The sequence below is a fragment of the Mus musculus genome, chromosome 4 (assembly GCF_000001635.26).
Source record: "Mus musculus strain C57BL/6J chromosome 4, GRCm38.p6 C57BL/6J".
Taxonomy (NCBI): Eukaryota; Metazoa; Chordata; class Mammalia; order Rodentia; family Muridae; genus Mus; species Mus musculus.
In genome coordinates this window covers 71,381,969-71,399,443 of record NC_000070.6, presented here as the reverse complement: position 1 = coordinate 71,399,443, position 17,475 = coordinate 71,381,969, and the positions used below count along the sequence as shown (strand labels likewise).

The 17,475-nt window shown below is 37.7% G+C and overlaps 1 long non-coding RNA gene across 2 annotated transcripts; it reads right to left on the bottom strand.

Annotated features, from left to right (window-relative positions):
- Nucleotides 1-2,208: 2,208 nt before the first annotated feature.
- Nucleotides 2,209-17,475, bottom strand: Gm42298. 2 transcript variants are annotated; one of them, XR_881368.1, is made up of 3 exons: nt 17,444-17,475; nt 12,260-12,353; nt 2,209-2,514 (listed from the first exon to the last, which is right to left on the bottom strand). It is a non-coding gene; the product is annotated as a predicted gene, 42298 (long non-coding RNA). The 2 variants fall into 2 exon arrangements; XR_881367.1 differs by lacking the exon at nt 17,444-17,475 and adding an exon at nt 17,394-17,416.

Genomic DNA, 17,475 nt, shown 5'->3' with positions numbered 1-17,475 from the left:
ATGAAGATGTGACATGACAGAGTGTCACCTCTTATGGCCTTTTTCACCTTATTTGTAGGGTTTTAATATTCACCTAAGGAATGGAGGACAAGATGCTGAAGCCAGCAAAAGATAATGCCTGTAGTGGATCCAGGAGCAAGCTCTTCTTTTTTTTGTATACTCAGAATATGGTACTGAGATACAGCTGAAACAACTTCTCAGGGGAGGGTCGAGGTCAAGATAGCCACTGCATTTACTGGAAGGTTCCTAATGACTCCTGTCATAGCAGTCCCTTTTCTATCCCTTTCTTCCCCTGTGTGTGCTGGTGTGTGTGTGTGTGTGTGTGTGTGTGTGTGTGTGTGTGTGTGTGTGTGTGTGTGTGTGTTTAATTTTCTATTGCTGTATTAAAAGAGCATGACCAAGGCATCATATAGAAAAAAAAAGCATCTAACTTTAGTGTTCAGAGCTAGAGGTGTAGACTCAATAATGGCAAGACAAGGGCTTGGTTGGCAAAAATAGTTCACATCTTGATCTGCAAGTAGAAGTCAGAGAGAGACACTGGCAATGATGTGAGTCTTTTGAAACCTCAAAGACCTCCTCAGGTAACATACCTCTTCTAACAAGGCCATAGTACATAATCCTTCCCAAATAATTCCAACAACTAGGGATCAAGTATCCAACATATGATTCTGTAGGGAACATTCTCATTTATACCACACATTCTGCTCTCTAGCTCTATAGACTTATGGCCATATTATAATGAAAATTAGAATAGTCCAACTTAAAGAGTCCTCATAGTCTTGTATAGTTTCAATTCTGTTTGAAATTCCAAAACAGGCTCTTAATTTTAAAAGCCTGTGAAATCAAAAGCAAAAATTACAAAATTTCAGCATTCAGTGACACAGAATATATATTACCATTCTGAAAGTGAGGAATGGAAATACAGGGAGAAAATACTGAGCCCGAGTAAGCTGAAAACAGTAAAACAAGCTTCAAATCCTGTAGCTCATACTTCGTGCCACAGGTCTTAGATCACTGCACCCTTTTGAGTTTGCTGCCTTCAACACATTTTTTCTCCCTTGGGCTGGTTTTACTCCCTTTCTGTGCATATCCTTAGCATATATCTCATGAATTTGGTATCTTCAACATCTTCGGGTCACCAGAACATTCCAAGCTTTTCTTTCATAGTTTCCCATAATGTCCTCTCAGGACTATATAGAGAAAATCCCTTGACACACTCCTGGCCTCAAGAGCTCTCTTTATCCATAGAGGAAAAATCAAATACACATATTAATTATTAATATATGTTTTATACTCACACACACATATCCAATCTCATCTAGAGACAGCTAAGTAATAAAGAAAGTTGTAATCATATGGCCATATTATGATTATGTTATATTATATTATGCATAATATAATATATAACATGTCATAATATATATGCATTTTAGAATACATTGTAATATATGATATATGATATGATTATATATTTATATAATATATATATGAAAAATTTTAGTTGGCTTATAGGCTACAATCTGGCTAATCAAGTAGTGTCTGTTATTCAATAGAAAGGTTAAGAATCTGGTAGTCATTCAATCCACAAGGCTGGATAACTCAAATGATCTATCATCTATATTGTAGTCCCAATAGAAATATAATCTCTCCATAGCAAGCTAGATGGACTTGATAGGAGAATAAGAAAAAAACAGGCAAAGAACCAAACCTTTCTTTTTAAACCTGTTTTTAGGTAGGTGTTAACAGAAAGTATATTTGCAGACTTAGGGTCTCTTTACTCCTAAAATCACACAAACAAGAATACAGCTATGTCTTGAGTTTTATCCAGTGTTTTGATTTCTGGAGAATCTTAGCTTAGTACAGATGAGGAATAATATTATTACTTAATTAAATTATTTAAAAGGTACATATAAAGCATTTTTGTTTCCCATATCCTTACACAACCTCCTAAAAGTTTTCATCGTTAGAAAAAAAATCCTGTGAGATTGGCTATTTCTAAAAATAAATTTGGGGAGCATATTTGAAATTATAATAAAAACATTTTAAGTAAAAATGTATACTTAGGAGATATGCAAGTATAAGACATTAAAATATATAATCAAAATATTATATATAAGACACACAATATAAACTATATATAATATGATACAAATACTACAAATTTATTGTTTATAATTTTATGTCATTATAATCAGTTATAATTTTCTACTGTAAAAGTTAAGAGACTGAGGATATAGCACAGTTGATAAAATGGTTGATTCACAAACATTTGGACCTGAATTCACTATTTAGAACTTATGTAATAATACTAGGCATAAGAGCCTGTTCTTGTAATTCCAGCACTGGGAATGCCCAACAAATAGATCCCTGGGGTTCACTGGCAAGTCAACCATATCTAGTTAGCAACTTCAGAGCAATGAAAGATTCTGTCTTAAAGGAGGTCGATGGCCTTTCTGAAGATAGCACCAGAGGTTATCTTCTTTCTGTATTCCACATCTTTGCACATGTATGTACCTAGAGATATGAAGTGAAGACAAATTAAATATAAGATGTTTCTAATAATCAACATAAATTAAATGATACAGAATTTCTTTACTGAACCTCATACTTGATTCTTTTCAGTAGCTAAGATCTGCTTCTTGTCACAAAGCTATCACATGAGAGTGGAGGAAATAAGTAGTCATTGCTTAGTTACTAACAAATCCTATTTCGATGGTTTTTAAATATTCAATAAGGGAGAAATCAAATTAATTTTTTCACCATTTTTATTTTTTGTAATTCATTAAATTGGGATGAGATAAATCTCTGAAGGCTGAAGTGCACATTTAAAAACTGTATTGATTTTACCTTTCCTTTGTAAATATTTCAGAGTTCTATCATGATTCAGTCAATCAGAACAAAATATAGCAGTTTTTTGTTGGTATGCAGATGTGAGCAACTGATTGCTTTTATTATACTATTTAGAAAACAATGTGTATGCAAATAATTGGGGATATCTGGATATGAAGAATTGATGAAACAAAATTTTTAAACAAAATGTTTGAGAGATTGCCTTAAGTGTATTTATTCATATACAAATGTTTTTACTTCTTGAATTGTATTTTTAGATAGATATTGGACTCATTCTATTCCATGTACAAAGCTCTCATTATCAAAATCTCTTGGATCTAGCATCTACTGGTTGATACTCTCCATCCCAACAGACTTCAGTTTTACACTTCCACACAAGGGCTGCTCAGGGCCTCTTGTTCTCTCAGGACATTCTTCCCTCAGGAACTACCTTGCCTCACATTGCCTGGGCTCAACATTAATCCATAAGGTGGAGGTATAATCCATAATTCCTCATTCTTGCACTTTTCATTTAAAGTAAATATCATGTGGATGGCATTGGCAAATTCTGCTGCCATAGCTTGGGATGAAATCTCTTCCTCCCTTCCACCACATTACCATTACCTTTTGTGTTGAAGCAATTTCTTTTTAAAAATAATACTGCCCCCCCCCAAGTTTCTCTTATACAAATTAGAAGTGTGCCTGTGTCAGATCTAAGTAATTATCATTCCAATGCACAGCCAGCCTCTCTTTAATATTGCTAACATCCTTAGCAATAGCCTCTGTTTCAGCTAGTGCCCTGGCTGTAGAATAAATCTTCCTAGTGCTTTTTCCTCTCAATACTTCATTTTGCATTTTTCTGCTTTGCTTCCTCTTTTCATTGACAGCAACGTACACATATGTATTACTACTACTAATTATGCTGCATATTCACTATCATGTTCTCTTGAAATTTCCATTGCCAAATATTTCAGTCCTTTACTTTTTAATTTAACATCAACCAAGTTCTTAACACACGGATAGAAATCAGCCAGGTTATTTGCCCAAATATCACATGGACGACCTCTAGCTTAATGTTAAATTCCTTGATACCCTTTGAAACCTCTTGTGCCAGTTTTTCATCTTCCACATTTTTCTCTTCACTATTCTTTTTCATAAACCTACTGAAATGGCCCATGGAGTTTTGTTTACATTTAATCACTTTTCTTGTACCAAGTTTCAAAGCATTCCATAATCCTCCATAAAACAAAATGCTGAGTTTTTTTTACACACACACACACACACACACACACACACACACAGCCCACTTGCTGATACCAAGTTCTGTATTAGTGTCTTTTCTGTCGCTGTGATCTCTGTGATAAAACCAGCAACTTATAGAAAACTTTATTTTGTCTTCTAGTTCCACACGGAGAGTCCATAATGGCATGAGAGGCATGGTAGTAGAGTGCCTGTACATAAGCTAAGACATCATATCTCCAAATACAAAAACAGGAGAGAGTGAACTGGAGGCAGAGCAGTGCTATGAATTCTCAAAATCATCTCTAGTAATGTACTTCTTCCAGTAGAGTGGCATCTCCTCCCCAAACAGCATTATTAATTGGGAAGAAAATATTCAAAAGCCATGGGTGACATGCCTTATCCAATCAGCCACAGCGGAAGAAGAAAAAGGCTGAAGCTTATGTAACAGGAAGATGAGGAACTTGCCTCCCAAAGAAAGATTTTACACAATCTTACAACTTCCTAGACTGCCTTAAGGGAAAATATATTATTTAAGAAGATGATGGGTCAACTACAACCTACCTGTGATTGCTTAGCTATCCCCTTGCTTTCTATTTAAACCTAAATCTCAGATAAGAAAGCCAAGGAAGGGCTGGAAGATATCATGTTCCTATGTTCCTAAGACTTTGTTCCTATCATCAATATGACCAACTTACTGAACCTTCAATTTCTGTTCCATGGTTGATCTATAGAGGACAGAGGGTCCAGCCTTGCTTGTTAGGGCTATTAGGGCTCAGACTTTGACCATAACAAGTCCCTAAAAATTATAGTTCCTCAGTCATGGTCAGAAGGTCTACAGATGGTAGACAATGGCTAGACCCTTGATACTTTGAATATTATGACTTTTTAAGACTACAGAATTAAAGAAAATGAATTAAAGATAATATCACATCTTGGGGCCAAACACAGGTAAAGATGTAGATGCCACCAAAAAATTACAGAAGACCAAAGGTAGAATAAATTCAGGTGGGGGAAGATTGGGAGTTTAGCTTCAAATAATCTAATGGAAAAAAATAAAGGAAACAGCTGGATTTGGCTTAGAAATAACAATTTATGGCTCCACATATAGAACATTAGTGAAATAAGACAATGAAAGTAGTTACTATGAGCTGGGGCAGGAAAATGATTCAAAAGATCTATAACTTCAGAGATGTGAATAGAAAAGAATCTAGAAGTACTAAGTTAACAAGAAGACTACAAGTATCATATCATATGTACTTCAGTAGGGACTCTAACATAGACAGTTACACACAAACTATGTAAGAGGACAGATATGTCATTCTGCTTTACAACACTGAGTTTTAACTACCCAATATGAACCCTATAAAGTCAAGTTGTAACTCCATAATATCATCCTAAATATTCATGATAAAACCACTAAAAATGAACCAAGCTTATTGAGATTGGATCACCAATAGAAGAGAGAATAAAGAGACAAGGGAGCTGGGCGTGGTGGCACATGCCTTTAATCCCAGCACTTGGGAGGCAGAGGCAGGTGGATTTCTGAGTTTGAGGCCAGCCTGGTCTACAAAGTGAGTTCCAGGACAGCCAGGGCGCTAGAGAAACCCTGTCTTGAAAAACCAAACAAACAAAGAGAGAGAGAGAGAGAGAGAGAGAGAGAGAGAGAGAGAGAGAGAGAGAAGAGAGAGAGAGACAAGGGATGGTTAATGGCATGATAGGCTGATCCAACACTAGACAAAAGAAATTCATCTCCAAGGAAAATAAAGACAGTAAACAACATAGGAAACTGGGATGGTACTATCTGCTGGAGACCAAGTCTCAATGAAGAAGGAGCCACTGTAGTGTTGCTAATCAATCAAGAAAGGAAAAGGATCAAAGGTATTTTAGAAAATTTGGACAGTTGAAAATAGAAGTCCCAGCATGTTTCTTGGCACCATTTGCTTGGAAAACTGTTTTCCAGACAGAGGAAGTGTCTATCTTTGTCACTGACGTAGGTTTCCTTTATGCATAAAAATGTTGGGTCCTGTTTATGTAACCAGTCTGTAGTCTATGTCATTTTGTTGGGAAATTGAGTCCATTGATATTAAAAGATATTAAGGAAAAGTAATTGTTGCTTCCTGTTATTTTTGTTGTTGGAGTTGGGATTCTGTTTATGTGGCTATCTTCTTTTAGGTTTGTTGAAAGATTACCAATCCTAAATCCAATAGAGAGCTAATATCTAATATATACAAAGAATTCAAGAATTGAGACTCCAGAGAACCATATAACCCTATTAAAAATGGGGTACAGAGCTAAACAAAGAATTCTCAACTGAGTGATACTGAATGGCTGAGAAGCACTTTAAAAATGTTCAATATCCTTAGTCATCAGGGAAATGCAAATCAAAACAACCCTGAGATTCTCACACCTGTCAGAATGGCTAAGATCAAAAACTCAGGTGACAGCAGATGCTGGCAAGGTTGAGGAAAAAGAGGAACACTGCTCCATCGCTGGTGGTATTGTAAGCTAGTATAACCACTCTGGAAATCAGTTTAGTGGTTCTTCAGAAAATTGGACATAGTACTACCAGAGGACCCAGCAATATACCATATACCCAGAAGATAATCCAATATTTAATAAGGACACATGCTCCACTATGTTCACAGTAGCCTTATTTATAATAGCCAGAAGCTGAGAAGAACCCAGAAGTCCCTTAATAGAGGAATGGATACAAAAACTGTAGTACATTTACACAATGGAGTATTATGTAGCTATTAAAAATAAATTTATGAAAATCTTAGGCAAATTGATGGATCTGGAGGATATCATCCTAAGTGAGTGTCTTAGTTAGGGTTTTACTGCTGTGAACAGACACCATGACCAAGGCAAGTATTATAAAAAACAACATTTAATTGGGGCTGGCTTACAGGTTCAGAGGTTCAATACATTACCATCAAGGTGGGAGCATGGCAGCATCCAGCCAGGAATGGTGCAGGAGGAGCTGAGAATTCTAAGTCTGCATCCAAAGGCTGCTAGTGGAAGACTGACTTCCAAGCACCTAGGGTGAGAGTATTAAGCCCACCCCCACAGTGACACACATACTCCAACCAGGTCACATCTATTCCAACAAGGCCACACCTCCAAATGGTGCCACTCCCTGGTGCAAGAGTATACAAACATCACAGTGAGGTAACCCAATTACAAAAGAACACACATGATGTGCACTCACTGATAACCGGATATTAGCCCAGAAGCTCAGAATACCCAAGATACAATTCACAAAACATATGAAACTCAAGAAGAAGGAATATCAAAGTGTGGATACTTTGATCCTTCTTAGAAGAGGGAACTAAATACCCATGGAAGGAGTTACAGAGAGAAAGTGTGGAGCAGAGACTGAAGGAATGACCATCCAGAGACTGCCCATCTGGGGATCCATCCCATATACAACCACCAAACCTAGACACTATTGTGGATGCCAACAAGTGTTTGGTGACAGGAGCCTGATATAGCTGTCTCCTGAGAGGGTCTGCCTGTGTCTGACAAATATTGAAGTGGATGCTCACAGCCATCCATTGGATTGAGCACAGGGTCCCCAATGTAGGAGCTAGAGAAAGGAGCCATGGAGGTGAAGAGGTTTTCAGCCACATAATAGGAACAACAATATGAACTAACCAATAGCACCCAGGGACTAAACCACCAACATAAGAAAACACAGGGTAGAACTCATGGCTCCAACTGCATATGAAGCAGAGGATGGTCTATTCAGTGATGAGTGGGAGGAGAGGCCCTTGTTTCTGTGAACGTTTTATGCCCCAGTATAGAGGAATGCTAGGGCCAGGAATTGGGAGTGGGTGGGTTGGTGAGCAAGGAGAGGTGGGAGGGGACAGGGGATTTTCAGAGGGGAAACCAGGAAAGGGGATAACATTTGAAATTTAAATAAAGAAAATATTTAATAAAAAATAGAAAAAGAAAGAAAGAAAGAAGGAAGGAAGGAAGGAAGGAAGGAAGGAAGGAAGGAAGGAAGGAAGGAAGGAAGGAAGGAAATGGAACTCTAAAAAGTGCCTTTACTTTTCAGAGTAAATGTCAGAACTTTTAAAGGATGTCACAGTTTCTATTGCAGCTCAACATGGAATTGCAGTGTGTGCTGTTTAGGGTGTTGAGTCCATCAAGCTGAAGATGAATTGAAGGACTCATAAATATCCTCAGGTCTATTTGCCTATCTCTTGCCATCTATCCTTATCCTTTCTTTTACTCTGAAGAAACAAATATCTATACCTCTTCCTCAAAGAAGGTCATACAACCTGAAATCCCTCTGTCCCAGAACAAGCCATAAAATATTAGAACAGTCAGTTCATCCTTCCCCAGAACCTGTATCTTAGAGGGGTTCTGCTCTGCGTCATGGAGACATGTCTGTTAATGTCTTTTAGTTCTCCAAACTACAGGACTCCAAACAACATTTTTGTGCCTCCTGAAGGCTCCTACATAGTCAATGAGGCTCTCAATTTTGATAGACACTGTAGATTGATACTAAAATGACAGTGTGATAAGCCACGACATAAGATCCCAGCTTTGTCTTTTCTGCTTAGCTGCTTAGCTTCTAAAACTCAAGGAAGGCAACAGTCCCTTCCTCTCTCTTTGCTGGGGGAACTTACAGGCACTTTATGAGCATTACAAGTCCCTCTGGAAAGCTTTCCCTTTAACACCATAGTGCATGGTGGTGGATGTGTGCAAATTCTATCACCCACCACCCACAGTTTCCCTGTTCTTTTCTTCTGCTAACACATGTACTTCAACTTCATAAATGCAACAGCTCCCAAGAAAGAAAAATAGTTCAGATGAGCTTGCCAAATGAGCAATAAAGAGAATTTCTTCTCACCAGCATCTTTCAGTATGCCAGTCATGATGCATTATCAGGCAAATATAGCCATCCCTACAATAAGCATGCTTCTTTATTTCCTAGCATATAACATAGATTGGTTAGAATTACTGTTATTTTGATCTGACTCCTGATTGCTCTTGTCATTAAGTAGTCATTGGATTGCTCCAAGATTAAGAAATACTATGCTCACTGATACCACAAATTAACAATCACATAGAAAACACATTTTATTTATTTATTTATTTTTTTTGCGGGGGGAAAGGTTTGAGACAGGGTTTCTCTGTATAGCCCTGGCTGTCCTGGAACTCACTTTGTACACCAGGCTGGCCTCAAAATCAGAAATCTTCCTGCCTCTGCCTCCCTAGTGCTGGGATTAAAGGCGTGTGCCACCACGCCCAGCTGAAAATACAAAATATTAATGTTGTGTTTGACTGGAGCAAGTTGGAAGAACTGTGCGGTCAGAATGAGTTCTTTCATCTTTTCAGCAGTTTTGGTCTAAACCATGATATTATGAAGCAAGATAAAAATGATCATAGTGGCAAAGCATCATTTATTGGATCCAGGGACTAACCCCATTTTTGCAATTTTGTAGAAGGTTATCATATAGGACATGATATGTTAACTGCCTGCATCCCAATCATTTTTAAGCTTATAGTTATGGTTGTTACTTCTACCATCATATTTATAATATCATAGAATCTGCATGCAATAGGTATTCATTAAATAAGTAATGTTCTCCTCCATTGTTGGTGGGATTGCAAGCTTGTACAACCACTCTGGAAATCAGTCTGGCAGTTCCTTAGAAAATTGGACATAGTACTACCGGAGGATCCAGCAATACCTCTCCTGGGCATATATCAAGAAGATGTCCCAACCGGTATGATGAAGGACACATGCTCCACTATGTTCATAGCAGCCTTATTTATAATAGCCAGAAGTTGGAAAGAACCCAGATGCCCCTCAACAGAGGAATGGATACAGAAAATGTGGTACATTTACACAATGGAGTACTACTCAGCTATTAAAAAGAATGAATTTATGAAATTCCTAGGCAAATGGATGAACCTGGAGGGCATCATCCTGAGTGAGGTAACCCAATCACAAAGGAACTCACACAATATGTACTCACTGATAAGTGGATATTAGCCCAAAACTTAGGATACCCAAGATATAAGATACAATTTGCTAAACGCATGAAACTCTAGAAGAATGAAGACCAAACTGTGGACACTGTGCCCCTTCTTAGAATTGGGAACAAAACACCCATGGAAGGAGTTACAGAGACAAAGTTTGGAGCTGTGACAAAAGGATGGACCATCTAGAGACTGCCATATCCAGGGATTCACCCCATAATCAGCTTCCAAACGCTGACACCATTGCATACACTAGCAAGATTTTGCTGAAAGGACCCAGATATAGCTGTCTCTTGTGAGACTATGCCGGGGCTTAGCAAACACAGAAGTGGATGCTCACAGTCAGCTATTGGATGGATCACAGGGCTCCCAATGGAGGAGCTAGAGAAAGTACCCAAGGAGCTAAAGGGATCTGCAACCCTATAGGTGGAACAACATTATGAACTAACCAGTACCCCAGAGCTCTTGACGCTAGCTACATATGTATCAAAAGATAGCCTAGTAGGCCATCACTGGAAAGAGAGGCCCATTGGACACACAAACTTTATATGCCCCAGTACAGGGGAACGCCAGGGCCAAAAAAATGGGAATGGGTGGGTAGGGAAGTGGGGGGGGGGGAGGGTATGGGGGACTTTTGGGATAGCATTGGAAATGTTATTGAGGAAAATACATAATAAATAAAAAAATAAGTAATGCTACATTTGCATGTACTATATAAAAGCTTGTAACAAACATCGATATTACATTCATATTTTATTATATGGCCTAGTAGAGTACAGGGAACCGAGTCAAAATTTTAAAAACATTGTTTGATCTGTGGTAAATACAGTGGCTTCTTCAACTCCCCTGAATGGAAGAGGTGCCAAGCTAATGTTGGAGATTAATATGGAGAGCATATTAATCATCAAATATAAGAATCTTTCACTTCAGTCTTCTAGTGGATATATGGTTTTCTAGCAATAGTCTATTCATTTGTAAGTCAGCTCCTTAAATAAGCTAATGATTTTCTAGATGTGATTTTATCTATTTAATCTTCTTTTTAATTAAGCTATTTTGAAACCTCAGTCTAATGTTGTGAGCAATAACCAAGGGAACAGGCTTAAAGGGACATGATGTCTGTCCTTAAGAAACATCATACGGCACTTTAATAAGAAGTATCCTTCTTCAGAGTGAAGAATGAATCTGAAATGACATTGAATTTAAGGCTTGGTAGATCCTTTGTCTGGCAATAAGGCTCAATTGCTGAACTGAATGTTCTCTGTATACTGGCTATGATGGCAGAATGTTTGAGAGCTTTTCTTTATGTAACTGGAGTTCAATATAGGTATAAGCATCTCATTTTGATGTTTCTTATCTCTAGATTGATCTGATCTATTAGTTTGAACATTCTCATTAAGAATCAGGATCAGCTGAGAAATATGAATATTAAGGATTTCACTCACTCCAGAGAACACTGTCTACAGATTAGGAGAAAAATTGGTGAATAGGAATCACCAACCTTTTCATTTTTCCCTCATACTAGCTTGTAAATACATATCATTCCTCTTCATTACTGAGTCTATTCCCTGTGCTCACACATTAAGGTAGGCACTGAAAGCATTATAGATGCTGTGGAATGGCAAAACCCCAGTATTAAGGGGAATAAAATCTCAATTATATGAAAGGTCTCCCAGCCACTTGAGATACACAATATATAAATTATCACCACTATCAGAAGATGGCTCTTTTTAATAAAGTTCATCTCTAACTCAGAGAAATCTCAAATTATTCTGAAATTATGGTCTAGCTAAATGATGGAGAATGAATGGTAGTTTGAATGAGAAAGTACCCTATAAACTCATGGATTTGAATTCTTGGTCCCTAGTTGGTGGCATTCATTGGAAAAGTTTAGGTATAGCAGAAAATTGTTAAAGTCCACTCTATGCTCCCAATGAGTATGCACATAGCTCTCTACATGCCCAAGAGCTCTGGATTCATGAATGAAAGAAATACATATGCAACTTTTATATTTTAACATGCCTTATTCAACTAAATGGCTGGGTACTTCCAAATCTTGCTGCTAGCACACACTTCCCTCTGGTATTCCTGGTTAACACTTTCTAAATCTGTACTTTATCTTTGCTGCCCTCTTTCCTTCTGGGAAGATCTCCCATGGCATTGCTTTCCCCTTGCACATACATTTCAGCCATCTTACCTTCTAGCTCCTTGATAGTATAATTCATTCCATACCTCCTCATTGTGGACCTTTCTTCTTCCCCTCTTTGCACTTCTTGCTCACTCCAGATGCTCTGGATATCAAACAGAAAAACATATACATGTTGTCTTTATATTTTAATATGCCTTAGCTAGCTTAACTGTTAGGCCCCTACTGAACCTCTACATGACTAACCCACTCCATTCCAATATTCTTGAGTTATTGTTTTCTAAAAATCTATACTTTATCTCTGCTACCTCAGACCCATTTGGGGGAGTGGCCCTTGTAACCACTTTTCTTTGCTTCTTACATGGTTCGTTCTCTGTCTTCTATAATTCTCCTATTTGTGTCCTCTTTCTTCTTTCTGCCCTGGTGATTCTTATTCTCCCTGCCCCGTGTTTCCTCTCCTGAAATTCTGAAAATCTCACCTTGGTTAATCTGTCCAGCCATTGGCCACTAGCTCTTCATTGACCATTCAAAAAAACCAACTGTGGGCAGGAACCCTCAATGGATGTGCAAATTCCCATCTAAGCACAAATCGAATCCCCAACACCTCACCCTTTGTGTTCACTAAAAAGGCCTTTTATCTCATATATACATTGAAAATAGTCAACATTTATGTAGATTATAAGGCATGTTATGTACTAATACTGTTCAGTTTATCAATTTTGTCAACGTTTATACATTATTTTAACATCTATCCTAACTTAAAGAGCTTACAGTTCTATACTTGTACTATGCTTTTATTTTAACTTGTATTACCATCTGAAACCATCCTTCCAAGTAAATATCATCTTCCTCAATGCTAAACAACTTAAGGAAGGTTGATTACGAGACTATAAACAGTCTTCAAGCCTGTCAGAAATTCAAGAATGATTTAAATGGTACTCGAGTATATAGGAAGCAAAAAACATAACTTCCAAAACTTAACCAAATTGTAGAGACAGCTCACTACCTGGACAGTCCCCTATTCCTGAAAACATTGGAGTATTTGTCTTTAGATTTCTGGCCCAGGATCACCTGACAGACTTTAAATGAAGCAGGAACTATGAATGACTAGTTCATAGTTCTGTCTTGGCAGAACTAAGCTGCCGACTATCTTGTATTATATGTCCTTCTTGGACAGTAATTTTTGTCTGTAGATGAATTAGGACAACTTTTTCCCTGTGCCTATCTTGCCATAACTGGAGTAGCTCCATATGGAAGTTAAGATTTTCAGGATCTTCTTTAAACCATGAGAGGAGTATTGTCAGGAGCAGACATGTCTCTAGTCAAATATCATTAGTAATGAATTAATATTAAGTGTCATATTCTATGGATTTCTGATGTTTTTGAAGATTATATATCTAGATAAGGTGTATATGAACTGTTAAACCTTGACTACTGTTAGCTATTTCTATTTGAATAATATTGAAAATACTTTATTATAATTAAACAGAATCTAGTATAACAATGAGTATACTATTTGACCTTTAACTTGCATTACTTAATCATCCTAAACAGTTTGTAATAGTGGCTATAGAAGAACTGAGTTTTCAAAAGCCTTGTATTTTTAAATGTTTTATAGGCACAATGCCTATCTAAAAGTAACAATAGTAATTTCAAAATTTTTAACAACATATAAAGTTTATTCCAATGGAAAACATAATCTGTATCAATATATGACTTTTTCACCAATGTAAGAAGTTATAACATTAATTCTGCATCAATTATAAAGATTTTTACCAATGGAAGGTTATGGCTATACCATGTTTTGTTCAAAAATAACTTTAGTAATCCATCCCATCTATTTCCTCCCTGTTCAAAAGTTATGACCTTTTCCAAATTATCCCTTAGAATGACAACTTATCTGTAATTTATAAAATAACCATAACTAGACATCCAAACCTAAGGGATTGCAGTGACAACTCTTCATAACTTCTTCCAGCATAATAGGCATGGTGAACATTCTTAAAAGGGGTGTGGAGTGGTAGGAAAATTAGAAAAATTGATTCAACTTAAGAGAGCCAGCTTTAGTATCTGTTATCAATTCTCTGTATAATTTGACTAACGTTTTGACTTGATTTATATGAAAAGTTGGATGAAGCAAGGCCATTTGGAATCACCAGATATTTCTAAAGCTGTTTTGGATGCGATTATCTGGAAATAGCTTCAGGAGGTAGAAACTGCAGGTCATGTCTGCATCCCAAGGATGAGTTTTTCAGAGGTAAATTCTGTAATATATGAATCTCACAGCCAAAATTTTAACATTATAAAGATATTTGTATGGATTGTGTCAGGTTCACACATCAGATAAGGATGAATTTTTGCTCTTTATTTAAGCAGGTGAAAGGCTACTATCTTTTTATGAGTTAATTTGATCAATAACCATTTGTAATAAAATCATTCATTCCATGAGAAGGATGCCAGGAAGAATCTTAAGGATTCACAACCAACAAGATTTATTGTCTACTTTTAGCTGAAGTTTTGGCTAGAGACATTATCATTTCTAAGCCAGTTATAGGGCTATTATCATTTCAAAGAATAAGCAGATCCAGTTCCCTGTCCTGTTTGATTTCTCTCAAATTTTTCTTTTCTGTAGCCAAGATCTTTAGGGGGTCTCCCCCTGACATATTTGAACCATAGCACTCTGTAAAGGGTCCAAAACATCTTTCCCTTTCTTGTTAACACAAATACAGAGCGTATTTCCCAAAATAGCATGCCCTTGGTCTAGTAATCCAAAATCATTACAGGTATAGATTGATTTAATTTAGAAGCTCGACTTCTCTCCCAGAGCATTTTTCCTTCCTTTTGCCCAGGTGATTCTCCTTCTCCCAGTCCTGCATTTCCTCTCTGGGAATCCTCAAAGTCTCCCCTCTGTCCTCCTGCCCAGCTATTGACCTCTGACTCTTAATAACTAGTTAAAAAAATCCAACTGTTTGCAGGGACCCGCAGTGGACACAAATCAAATCCCCAACAGTTAGGTATGACTTTGCTAGAGAAAGTACATGATAGGGGGCATCTGAGGTGAAAATTCTCCTACCACTTCCAGTTCACTCTCTCTGCTCCATGCTGGCAACTCCAGGGGTGAATGTCTTTTGCTCCTACTGGGCCATAACTGCTGCCTCCTGACATGCCTCTTCTCCCCTCCCCTTCCCCCCTCCCCTCCCCTCCCCTCCCCTTCCCCCCTCCCCTCCCCTCCCCTCCCCCCTCCCCTCCCCTCCCCCCTCCCCTCCCCTCCCCCCTCCCCTCCCCTCCCCTCCCCTCCCCTCCCCTCCCCTCCCCTCCCCTGTCCTCTCCTCTCCTCTCCTCTCCTCTCCTCTCCTCTCCTCTCCTCTCCTCTCCTCTCCTCTCCTCTCCTCTTCTCTTCTCTTCTCTTCTCTTCTGTTCTCCTAGTGTAATCATAAACAAAAGTTAACATATTCTGCTCTAAGTTCCCTTAATCATGATGCCTTATCATGGAAACAGAATAGAAGCTATTACATTGAATTTCACTTGTGTACTACCACATAATGACTGGGAAAAACTTTCCAAGAACATATGTTTAAATGACCTGAATCTGCTTCTCTCTTACCAGGGAAGTGTTAAGGAAAGCAGTGCTGTGCAATATACTCATCAGGAAGATAAGACAATAAAACCCATTCAAGGCTTTGAGTCTCAGCAAAATCCCCAGTAAGATCTAGAAAGATCAGAAATCCATTCTCTTAGTCACATAATTCATCCAAATATGTTCTGCATATTTCCTTAACAACTGCCATTAATTATGCTTCAATGATTTGTCTTAACTCTCTTCTGTTTCTAAATTTAGAGCAGATGACCTCCAACTTTCCAATTAAATGGAGAGGAGGTTACACGTACTTCAAGTTCTCAAGTTATCTTTTCTAGAATCTACTGACAGCAAAGGGAAACGGGTATCTTCTATATGTCTCTTCTGGGGAACCTTTTGGTTTCTGGTGAAATCTCTACCAATGTAGCATCCTTCTGTTTCTGCTTAGTAATTGTACAATACTGCCCTTTGTGCTGCTTGGTTATCTCCAAATAAAGTACTATTTCTTAATGAAATACAGTCATTTCTCAGATTCCATTGTTCTCCTTTATCTTGTTCTCAGGTTTTTTTTGTTTGTTTGTTTGTTTTGGATTTTTTTGTTTTTTGATTTTTTTGGCACACTTACCTTCTTTCATTTCTTATTCACTCCTATCACCAATTTTTTCCTTTCATTCCTGCATTATTTTCCCCCTAATTTCCTTCGTTCCTCACTCTATCATTTAGTTACTAATGGGTAAAAGATATCCATTATCAACACTCTCAAAATCCCCACTCCCAATCAGGGACATATAAGCTGAAACAAGTAATGAATTTATCAATACTGGTTGCTGTTGTTCTCTGTTTTAAAATGATACAAAAAATACAAAACTCTCTTGGACATGCACCATCTATTCAGCACTCAGGAAGATATCCACACCCATTCTTACTTATTGCTTGTTTGTTGTTGTTGTTGTTTGTTTTGTTTTTGTTTGTTTTGGGTTTTTGTTGCTTTTTGTTTTGTTTTTAATTCATAGCTAATGTCTCAAAAACAACATGAATGTCAGTAAATGAGCTCATTTCTAAATATTTTATAACAGCTTTTGCTTAATTGGTTCTTTTGATTCATCAAGTTAATCTCAAAATCCTTACAGCAATCAGTTCCAAATAAGCCGCAGAAGATGAACTGAGACCCATGCAGAGGCAAAGGAATTCTTTAAATTCATTGGCTACTTGTTCCTGCCACATGTGTGCCAGACTCCTGGTAAGTCTGAAAATGAAACCAGCTGACTACTAGACAAGAGACATTTTCTTCTTCTTTTCTAAGAACAACTATGCTTGCATTTTAACAAGAACTTGAGCATTAATCTCTGCATGCCTCCTTATCTTTCCTTGCTATGTTGGGCTTTAAAAATACTAATGCCCTGAGCAACATACACCTCCTTTTAGAACCCCAAGCTTGGAATGCAGTGATCACAGGATCCCTTTCCTCCCACCATCAAACACAAGCTGCAGGGATATTTTCATTGCATTTATTTTTTTCTGAGAAATTCACCCCTGCCTGAGGCTCCAGGTTTTGTATATCAACACAGCATAATTAACCAGGAAAAGCATGGCAATTCTAAAAAGAACCTTCAATGTGTATTGTGTCCCGCTCGACCGGCAAGAAAGACGCAACAAACCAGAATCTTCCGCGGCAAAAGCTTTATTGCTT